The sequence below is a fragment of the Porites lutea genome, chromosome 3, assembly GCF_958299795.1.
Source record: "Porites lutea chromosome 3, jaPorLute2.1, whole genome shotgun sequence".
NCBI classification, from domain to species: domain Eukaryota; kingdom Metazoa; phylum Cnidaria; class Anthozoa; order Scleractinia; family Poritidae; genus Porites; species Porites lutea.
The window spans coordinates 24,313,815-24,323,525 of NC_133203.1; the positions used below are offsets into that span (position 1 = coordinate 24,313,815).

General features: G+C 39.0%; 1 long non-coding RNA gene across 1 annotated transcript; it reads right to left on the reverse strand.

Annotated features, from left to right (window-relative positions):
- Nucleotides 1-2,756: 2,756 nt before the first annotated feature.
- Nucleotides 2,757-7,959, reverse strand: LOC140929532 (uncharacterized). Its single transcript, XR_012164738.1, has 3 exons — nt 7,859-7,959; nt 7,610-7,660; nt 2,757-3,841 (listed from the first exon to the last, which is right to left on the reverse strand). It is a non-coding gene; the product is annotated as an uncharacterized lncRNA (long non-coding RNA).
- Nucleotides 7,960-9,711: the final 1,752 nt, after the last annotated feature.

A 9,711-nucleotide genomic window follows, 5' to 3' on the forward strand; every position in this document is an offset into this window, starting at 1 on the left:
CTTATGGAGGTAGATGAAGACTATTAAATGGTGGTAGATGTAGGCGGACGAAGGTAAAAGAAGGCTAATGAATGATGACAGTGAATGAAAGGCTAATGGGATAAATAGGCCACGTAACCACTTGTTATTCAACCACATTGAGTTAATAACCATTTTTGCACATTTCTTGGATTTTAAATAAATAAGTAATAGTCCACTTTGGTTGTTTCCTATTTTGGTTATTTCATGTTATTTCTTAAATAACCAATCTCGATTTTTGGTTATTTAATAAATAACCAATAGATAAACAATTTCGCATTTTGGTTATTTGATAAATAACCGATTTTGCATTTTGGTTATTTAGAAATAACCACTTTTTAATTTTTGGTTATTTTCTAAATAACCAAATTTCAGTTTTGTCTTGTTGTAAATAACCAAGATATTATTTTGGTTAATTAGAAATAATAAAACTGTAATGTGGTTATTTGTAAATAACCAGCCTTTTTTTGGTTATAAACAAAAAAACACTCTAAATAATAAAAATACATTTGCCGGCCCATGATCATGCGCATTACGTCATAAACCCAAGATCAACTGTTTTGAGAAGGAACAAAATCATGGCGGTCGAAGGTGGGATTGTTTCTCACTATTGGTAATTCGCAACTTTGTGTCGCTTCTCGGGCAAAGTGTGTGTTTTGCTTTTTCCTTTAAACAATGTTCCTTTGCAGAGTTTGAATTATGCAGCACATAACTGCGTTTAATTAACTGAAACAACAACCGCCGAAGATCAGAGTTAGATATCGAGTAGAGTTTTGCTGTCAAACCTAAGGTAAGTTGACGTCCAATCAAGGTACATAGCTCTCAGCAACAGATGTTATTTGTTTATTGGGGTCATTTGAATTTTAACTTTGAGTTTAAGGTGTTGACTGATCGTAATTAACCGGAGTGAAATGATATTATTCAGTTTTATGAAGTGTGAATCTGTTTATTCAGGTATGTAAGCGCATCTTGAATAGACTTAATTCCGATAAATTTGACATTTTCTCCAGTAATTTTTATCTGCATCATAACTTCTATCAAGAGACTATAAAGGGGACAGAGAGGGCATCCCCCATATACACCCTATTCCATAGGTAATTCGTCTCGAGTTATTTTTAGAACCGCAGATCCCAAGGGGGATTGGACAACAGCCAATCACATAACGCGAATGTATTCCGCGTGGACGACCCACGCTAGAGCCACGCGTCCTCCACGAATTGACGCGGAGGAAAATGGAGGAAGACGCGGAGAACGATTTTGCTATTCCTTGTGTCGACGAAAACGACTACAGCGAGATTTCTGCGAAAGCTGTGTCAGCGAAACGGAAATTAAAAAAGAATCGCCCTTCCTCTCTTCAGCAGGGAAATCCTTAACACACTGAATATTCTCTCAGGATCATTTATAATTTACAGTTTGAAGAGAGCAATTTCTGGTTTGATATTTATTCCTTTATTAGTCTTTTATTATTCAACAAAAATAACACTGGGCGTCCTACTTGCCTTATTAGGGACTTTAAGATCCAACGGCGCGACGGCGACAAGAACGTCGCTTAAAAAGTGAATTTAAGTTTTTTCAGTCTTTATAGCGATTATTCCTACCCACTTACTTTGTCAATTGTTGGCGAACCCTCCTGAAGCTGAATTTCAAGGGACCATATTCAAGCTCAGAAAGAGAAATAAAATTTCGTCGTTGCTTGTTACGTCCTCCATAAACCGCGAAATTAGGCATTTTCAAGTCGTAGTCGTGCAAAAACAGGAAAGAAATGAACCAAAAAGTGTGTTGCACGTGCGAAGCTGTTGTTTTGCTAATTAAGCCTATTGTTTTTTTGACTTTCTAGTTGTCGTCCGCGTCGTTGGATCTTAAACTCCCTATTGTACAAACGACCGGTTTCAATAGACCGGCGAAATTTCTCATTTTATTAAAGCACTGAGGTTACGACAACTTCGAGTTAAACTGATTTCACGGGTTATCAAAGAGTCAAGCGATTCCTTTTTCCCAGGTGAGCGCCGACTCATTTCGCTTCAATATTCAGGAATGCTCTCGATCTTTTTACGCTTTCATTGCCTTTCGCCCGACATGTTTTGCACGGCGTTTAGTCATGCGAAACCTCCACGAAACATCCACGCCTCGCGCGAGGTAACTTTATCCCGATTCTAAAAATAACTCGAGACGAATTACCTATGGAAGAGGGTGTATATGGGGGATGCCCTCTCTGTCCCCTTTATAGTCTCTTGCTTCTATATTATCCTCCTCGCCCGCCAAAAAACCTTTAAACTCGATCGATAGTCCAGCGCGCGTTGTTGTCGGTTAAGAATTTACACGGTTGCAGTGCATGAGTGTTGCTTGTTGGGGAAATGGGCATGATGTTATTTTTTCAATAATTGAACTATTTTCTCTGCTAGCTCGTTTCCCGCCTCCGAAATATTTTACTTTGTGAAAAATACACAGCAATCAACCGCTGAGCACTACGCGAGGTGACCGCTTTGCAAGCTGTGAGAATATCGTTTCTCGGTGCCAGAGCTCGTCTCTATCCGCCTCCCCCCCAACCCACTGAGTACGACCCTCATTACCTTTCATACCGATTTTTGCAGAGAATACTTCCTACAAACTCCTTTCGTGGAATTGGTTATTTAGCAAGACCCACTCTTCACCTCTTGCAGCAATTAATCTCTTGAAAATCTCACCTTTTTGGCAATGTACAAAGTTAAATGTTTTGGAAAAATTGGACTGATAACAACAACAACAACAACAAAACTTTATTAATACGTAAATAACATGACAAAAGCTCTGTCCGCAGCTAGCAAAACTATTCGAGGAGGAGTTGTGCATGCAAAAAAAAAATAAAATAAAAATTATAATACTCATTAGAGCGATCTACAACACGTCCTACCAGTACCCTCTCAGTACCAGTCTCTATTATTTTAATTTTATTCCTCTAGACTACTAGAAAGATATCGAAAAGTTTTTGAGCCTTGAAAACCTTGCTATTCAGCTAAATTTTTGCTTTCTGCTAGCCAGACACCACTGACGTATGGGGCTGCAGACCCAGGAACAAGACCAATAAGCCTCAGCTAAGTATGTTGAGTACTAATTTAAACCAGAATCCTACAAACCAGTTTCTATTTCGAAGAAGTGGATCCCTCTCGTCAACATTAATTGCTCGTTGTCCATACATTTACATACATACATAGCCCTTAATTATTGTGTCTGGTCGTCCTAGCGCCATCGGCACTAACGCACTAACGGGGAACACGAATTAAAATAAACTAAAACACAAAGATAAACTAAAATACAAGGTTATATATTTGTTTTGGTTCTCTGATAAGCCATAGGTAAAATGGTATGAATGCTCTAATGACCTTGCATGCTTGCTTTTGAGGCGGTATAGTCATTCAAACATGAACTACATGAAGCTTTCTTGAATTTTTCTTGCCTTGGTACTTCTCGCTACTAAAGTTGTTTAAATAGTTTTCATCCCTCAGGTGTATTTTTTCCTCCCTGATTGTTTCACTTTTCACTTATTTTCTTCTTTTCTTATTGTATCACATTTTGTTATTCCAAGTGGTGTTGGCTCCATACCAGGAAAGCATTATAAGCACGCGTAGCACACATTGGACCAATTCTACACTGTTGTTGAAGCCAGCCAATAAACATTTCTTCATTTCTTTTCATCCAGAGGAACTGCCCGTAGATTTCAGAGGCTTCCACGATTCCATTCTGATTCAACTGCGCTCCCCGAACTTGTCCAATTCCTGGCACCGCTGTTACTGGTAAACTCCCCATAGGGGAATTAACAAAATTGTAATGTTTCTTCGATGTAGTACTAAAAGAAAAAAGCAAGCAGTTGGTAAATGCGTTCCGAAACCGGTTAAGTTGAATGTAAAGACTGACACTCCTAGTTTTCAACCACCTTGGGAGGAGCAAATTGGTTTGAATTATTGGGAGGTTTCAAACATCGGAGGAGGGGGGGATTACAATTTTTGACTGTTGAAGAAGTTTAAGGTTAGGTTCAAATTATCGGAATTTCGAAAAACTGCCGAAGTTTGATAAATTGGGATTCTAATGTACCTGCCTTCAAAGTTCTAAACGGACCCTTCTCACTACAAAACTACGTCACTTAAGATTGACATTTGCTGGAATCATATACAACTGTTATTAGTACGCTTGTATATTTCACTTCTGTGTACCGAAATAGTGGTATTATGAAAAATTACACTGAGTGTGCACTATTCAATCCTGTTAAGCAATAACAAATAGTGTTCATGCGACACAAGTTTTCTCTTTGCATCCTATTTTATCTTCCAAATAGTATTTTTTTTTAAATAAATTATGATAAATGGAGATCGAACTGTAACATCAAATTTCGACCAAAATTAACATCAACTGATGACAAATTAAGAAATCATCTTTTTCTCTTTACGTTTATCACATTCAGATATTTGTCAAATGGTCAGTATCGATATTCACAAAACTGTTTATCCACTATCAGAAACTGGCCCACAAGTAAACCAAGGTCTACAAGTTTGAGTTTTTTTAATGCGTAAACTAGCATCGCGTAATATGACTGTTACCATAGCTGTTGCATACTACCTCCATCTTTAAAGTCTGACGAATCTAACGCATGGTATTACTTTTCAAACATTAACTGTTTGTGATTGTAGTCACACATTTTGTTTGCGGTTTTTCTGTTTGGCGTATGCTGCTGGCTATTCGCCATAAGTTTTTTTTTTCTTGGAAAGATTTCGGAATTCAGAAAGTTAACTCTTTCAACAAAACAATGTCTTAATGCCAATTGCAAGGCCTTCTATTAAAAAGGAGCCGTCTTTAAAAAAATAGTGTAAATTCAGATATCTAATCTATCTATCGATAGCAGGACAAAAACCAATTCAAACTACAAAATTTACTTGTTGTCTAATGAAACTAAAGTTATGGTCACCCTGTTTCCGTTGTTATGACTGGAGAAGTGTTCTATGACGCAACCGGAAGTTAATATTTTCTTTCTTTCAGTGCTCTGATTCGACAGATTGGTACAGCGGGATCAAAGTCATTCAGATTCATTGAGTGAGAATAAGCTCCCACACACATCACGCGTTCCTGCCCCACGTGGGACAGGAACTAAGACCGTCTTTGAGGAAGCTGGGATAACAAACTTCCGGTTGCTTTTCATGCACGTTCGGGAAGTAAGCGTTCTCGTTGCTTAAGCTTGCCTAAAGATATTTCCATGTATGAAATGCCGGTTTATACCCCTGGATTGTGCTTACTCGTCATCACGTGTACTTTTCGATATCCAACAAATGTTGCGTTCGACGTCAGGAGAACGCAACCTGAACGCAACCTGCGAGAGGCCTGGACACGAACATATGCGGAGAGAAACTCGATTTTGTGGTCGGGTCAAGTATTCAAGGTCAAGTACCGGATGCAGAAATACGTCAAAGTACTCGTCCGGAAAGGTGGGCACGCAAATGGCAAGCGCGCACCTCGTGGCGAGTAGTTTTACTGAAGATTGAAGACGCTATTTTCGTGCACACGTGCTTAATCAAGCACGGAGTTATTTGAGTTCGGCTTTGGGGTTGTTTTCGAATGGGGTTTTATCGTTGAGCTGGCGATCCTGCAACGTCCTTTCTCGGTAAATATACCGGTCAAATCAAGCTGAAAGTTGGTAGGCAAACAAACACCACGTAAAATTTGCCGATTTGTGACGTAAGGATTAATTTACCCGTGCGTTTGAGTCTATTTATACATTTGTAGTCATTACTTCCCAAATGCTCGAAAAACATTTATCCATGTCTGATATATGTACGCAGGATTTTGTTGATAAGACCGTCTCGCTCGCCAAGCAAGATGATTAAGAAGTTTAACATGTGATGAACTGACCTACAAAAGCTCAAAAGTTGTGAAGATGAACAGTTCTAATGTTTCTCTCGCTTCTATAATCATTGTTTTTACTTCACTGAGTTGTGTCACGCAAGAAGCCGGGATAACCTTCAAGGCCACAATGCTTTTGAAGTTCGTGGTCATATTTTTATCTTTTTAACAAAATAGAACTTTTCAGTAGGATCTACTTTACATTTTTATCAACCCGAGTATCAACCATACTTGACTGGAAGAGTAAGACATGTCAAAATTTGAAGCCGTCCACACAAAGAGCATAGGAAAATGTTTACTTTATAAGCAAAAGTCATGATCTTTTCCCTATTTTGGAATAATGCTCGACGGTATGAAATCTAAGGGCCGAATCGCACTAGAGCCAGACAAATCAAAAATTGTTTATTTTATGTCAAAAATCTGTCAACGCTTGACTTGTCCTAATGCGATCGCGTATTTTCGAGTTAGCCAAATATTCCGAAGGACAGCCAAACTTCAAAGGCTGCGATGTCCTGCTCCGAGGCAGGACAAATGGATCAAACAACCGAGAATACAATAGCTGGTGTTTGTTTTTTAATTAAGACGTCAAAAATGATGAGTACAACGTGATCTTTGGTTTTCGCGCGTTCTTCACTTTGCAAGATGTCGGACCAAAACGTAAACAAAACGTTAGTGCGATGGAGCGTGGACAACAGACAAATTGTCAGCGGACAAACTTAAAGCCAAATCCTGTGGAGTTTGCCCCGGGACATTCGAAATGTCTGGCTCTAGTGCGATTCGGCCCTAACCTGGAGGGGCTAAGAAAACTCGAACGCATGCCCTCATTAATATATGTAAGAGATAAATACCGAGAACGGAGATACCGTAATATTCCGAAAATAAGCCCCGTGGCTTATATTTTTCAAAGGCCCTTTTGGAGGGGCTTATATTATTTATTTATCTGTATAAATCCCTCAAACGAGTGATTTATACAGATAAATTCCTAATTAATAGTTATAAAATCAATTTATCAGCCCCGCTCTACCCTGCAACGTCATCAAGCCCTCCCCGGACTTTCAGTTTGTTGAATATTCAAGAGGGTTGTACGTTAAATAAATGTTGCTGAATAACAAAAGAAAAGGTGTGAATCATGAAATAAGCATAATTATTACTAGTTTAGCTAAAAAGTAGGGCAAAAATATGAAACCACATCCATTCTCCTCCCTATGGCTATTTTATTTTACCAATGTTGAGTCTGTAGTGGAGGCGCAACATCAAAAACACGACAACTTTTACAAATTAGGGGCAAGAAAGAGCGCGCTTTTCTAACTCTCACGCAACCAAGCGCTATACAACTCGAAAGTAAACCTATCAGTGAAATTCTTCACATTTCAAGAACAGGCTCAAAAGGTGGTAGTAGCAAATGTGTAACTCCGCAAATTAGGTTTTGTAGAGGGACAAATTCAGTCTGTTACGAGACTGAAAAAGCCCTTTTACAAATCTTGACAAGTTGGCGCCAAGAAACTTTAGCGCGCTTTTTTAAGTCACGCGCAACCAACGGTAATAGGTTTGAAAAGTGAAACTACAGTACCAGAGTAATTCTCTACAATTCAAAGAACAGACTCAAACGATAATAGTAGAACATGCATAAATCCGCACATTAGTTTTTGTAGGAGGAAAAATTCAGTCCGTTAGAATAAGATACTCCTTTTGACCGTTTAGACTAATAGAAGCAGAGATTACTTACCAATTCATTGCGTTTGATGATGATCCCAAATCAGTAGTTCTCGACTTTCTGCTGTTTCAAAGACACAAATAACAGAAAACTATCATGTTTCTTTCTCAGGATCGAAAATTTTTAATTGTAAAAAGTAAGCTTACAAGCTTTAAATTCGATTCCCTCTTGGAATGTTAGATAGTAATATTCCCAGTGACCCTTGGGTCCAAAATATCAACTTTTGTTGCATGCAATTTTAAGTAAAGTTAGCTAAGTTACCTTATTAGTCACCAAGAAGACTGCCTTCCTTAAAAAGCTGCCGTTAAAGAGTCTGAAATGTTAATACTTCAACACAGCAACGAGCGATCGTGTTGCAGAGGCGACTAAGGTGCTAACTGACTGGGGAAATGATGCAAGCAAGCTTATTACAGCGGTGATCATATTGGCGTGAACACCTAAAATATGTCTGGAATGTTTATTGTGATGTAACCAATTACAGACGAGATCATCACACCACAGAAACCACAGGCAACGAACGGTTTCCTATCTGTCACGGAACAAATTATTTTCATTTTGTTTTAACATTCAGTCTTTTTACAAGTAAACAATTGCTTTTCCTTCCTATTTGTTTACAGTATTTGCTATAATAGCGAAGAATACAGGTTTGAGCGATGTTGAAATAAATTACAAAGCCGATGTGCCGGGCCTACCCACGCGACGGTTTGGCGCGCGAGTTTTCAAACTTTTTGTAACGATCGAAATCGGTAGTTACGCCTGACCGTAGGTAGTAGATAGTAGTTCGAAGGTTCAATCGTTAGTTCACACAAATCGAATCCCCTTGTTCTACAAAAAAATATCAGCAAGGATTGTGCTATCAGAAACGAAAACATCACGATTGTTCATTTTTTATTGTCTTCATGTGATATGTCGTTACATGGAAAGCTGGTCGCCGTCGCGTCGCGTTGGCTTCTAAAACTTTTCTTTCTAAAATCGAACGATTTACTGGATGCGGTCCTCGGCACTGATCTTGGGGAACAGCGGTGTTTTAAATTCCTAATAAGGCAGTTTGTATCCTTAAACAAAACGAAAATAATTTGTTCCATGACCGATCGGAAACCGTTCGTTGCCTGTGGTTTCTGTAGTGTGAAGATCTCACCTGTGATTGGTTGCAACACAATAAACATTCCAGACATATTTTAGGTGTTCACGCCAATATAATCACCGCTGTAATGCATCATCCACAATTTCGTACCCAGAGTCCCCGGGTTTTTGATCAACGGAAGAAGAGGCGACGATTGCGTCAGGGGTTGTTTACCATTCACAAAAATTTTCCGAGAAATCTGGTTGGAAAGTAAATGGAACACGACTTTCTGGGTCTTCCCAGCGGAAACGGAACATCTGAAAAGGTAGTCCTGTTTGTCCCGATGGAATACTGATTCCAAACGGAAATTCGTGTTCCATTTCTTCAAAGTCATCTTTGATACCAGTCTCAGGCTTTCGCGGTCGTTTTCCGGTAAATGGAACTGATTTGTATAAATGGTAAACGCGATTGCGGGACGAAATTTACCAGTCCTGAACAGTGTTTTCGTACCATTTGCCCAGACCGGACCGACCGGTTTGCCCGTGTAAATGGTAAACAACCAGGATGTTGCAAATACGTATACTGCCTCAAGAATAACCAATAATCAGTAAAGATACGATGATACGCGTGACGACAAACGTTGAAAACTTTCTAGGTTCAGACGTGGTTTCGTTGTTACAGTCAAGCCAGGTCAAGCGTACCCAGCAAGATTCCATTAATGAATTTATTATTCAAAAGTTGAATCCGTTGGTAGTTGTAGATTTCAGTTTCATCTCTGTATTCTTTCATCCGTAATGAGCCGTGAATTCACACGCGAGGCAGTTATAAAATTTTCTACCACCTCATTTTCCCTGAATTTGACGTAAATGTCTTCCAAGCAATTTTATCCATTCAAAGATTTTCAATCTGACCAGATACAGGGAAGTGCTCGTAAAATATCCACTGCTCATTACGCATGCAGAAATGCCGCTTTGAATTTGACACCAGTTACGGGAACAACTAACGGATTCATTTTTCAAACAATCAATTCATTGATAGAATTGTGGGGGCA